The sequence below is a fragment of the Eretmochelys imbricata genome, chromosome 12 (genome assembly GCF_965152235.1).
Source record: "Eretmochelys imbricata isolate rEreImb1 chromosome 12, rEreImb1.hap1, whole genome shotgun sequence".
NCBI classification, from domain to species: domain Eukaryota; kingdom Metazoa; phylum Chordata; order Testudines; family Cheloniidae; genus Eretmochelys; species Eretmochelys imbricata.
Window position 1 is genome coordinate 1911859 of NC_135583.1, and position 1898 is coordinate 1913756.

Here is a 1898-nt window from a genome sequence, read left to right on the forward strand (position 1 = left end):
GCCCAGCAGCAGCAGCCATTCAGTGGTTGCGCAAAGCATTTACTCATGGCTGTGAGAGCACCTGAGCTTGCTTGTTCCTGGCCTTGCTTCTGCCTCAACCTTAGCCCTACCTCGCCTCACTCCAGGTAACCCAGGCCTGAGCCTCGGCTTTGACTCCTGACTTCCAGTGTTGGCTCTGACCCTGGCTCCTATTCCTGGTTATGTGCTTTGACCACTGAACAGGACCTTCTGCACTGTCAGCCATGGTCCCTTTAAAAGGGATGAGCTCAGGTCACGTGTGTCAGGAATTGGTCCCTGCTGAGAACTGGGTTCCTGGTACAACCAGTAAAGGCATGTTTATTGGTTCTGTAGGTGCAACTTCTTTCTTATGCACTAGCTACAACAAGCATAAGAGTAGGGTCTAGCAAGTTTCCTTTCCGCTGTATTTTTGCGGACAGGAGGGTTGCCAGGTATTCAGCCTACTTCTCGGCAGGGCGAAGCAACAGAGCTGGGAGCAGCTCGGCACTTTCGAAAGTCATGCTGTGTAGCTGGGTGCCCAAATATGGACATAGTTGCCTGAACCCTAAGGCTTCCAAGTTCAGCCCCTTGGGCCTGGGATGACAGTGTTGCCAATGCCAAGTGTTCAAAAATCATGAGTCCCACCCCCAATTAACAGGACTGGTTTAAAAAACCATGAGATTTTTGGAAGTGATTAATTTGAGGTGCTCCTGAGTGAGGTGGGAGCTTTGGGAAATCCCATGCACTACGTTTGTGGATGTAACTTTCCTGTTACCATCTCTCATGTCAGGAGTGTGGTCCTCTTTGGCTGTTTACCCACTTGCTGTCCAAGCAGTCAGTCCAGACGTGCTGCCCGTGGCCAGTGCTCGGTATGGATCTAGAGAAGTGCAGGGACACGCTGAAATTTCATGTGTTCAGAACAAACACGCAGAACTAGGACAACTTCTTCAAATGGATGTTATATGCCTTTTGACAGCTGCCAAGCCACTTCAGATCCAGTGTGCCCTGTAGGTCAGAAGCTGATACCTGTGCTTGTATAGGGTTGTCTCTTCACCCACAAATAGGCTGCTGAGGTCAGTGGCGTTACCTGTGCATTAAGGTGCTACCCAACATGAGTAAAGGGATCAGAATCTGGCCCTATGTTTTTGTCCTGTGTCTGGGAGCCCATTTGAAACAGCCCACTTCAAGCCTTACCCACATCTTTCACCCTACAGTGCCCAATAGCAAAGCAGCCCAAGAGATGGAGGATCTGTTCAGGAGACTCTTCACAGCAGCACCCCCTCTGCTTCCCTCCCTCCTGGCACAGGGCACCCTTGTGTCTCGCTGATTATCTGCTGCTGCTGGATCAGTCCTCAGGGGCCATTGGTAACTGGCGTACAGCAGAGCAGCCCAAAGTCTGCTCTAATTTATAGAGGAAACTGACCCAGTGTCTAGAAGCTCCAAAACTGGAGAGGCACTGAGGTGGCTTAAAATCAATCTTTGCCCACCCCCACAGGACTTGCACCAGCTGCTCCTTGACTGATCTGGTGAATCCTGGCCCCCTACTGTTTAAAGAAGTTTAAAATGACATTAAGCTACATCAGAACATGCTATAGCTCATAGAGAGGGGCTGATCTCTCTGGAGAGTTTGGGTCTCTTGGCCACCAACTAGGTCCTTGTTAAATTTAGCTTTTCCTCCTGCATTATTTCTTACTGCGCTCTTTTATTTAAAAACAATAACAACGAACAAGTGATGCGATCTGCCCTATCCCTTTTCTCTTGAGGGCCAGAGCGAGAAAAGCCACAGACAATTTCCTGCATGAAAAGAAAAGCCACTAGCTTCCGTCCAATGCAGAGATGGCTGTAAGAGGAAACAGATTTGCAGAATTGCATAATCCTAAAATTTCGTCAGGGAGGAGGGG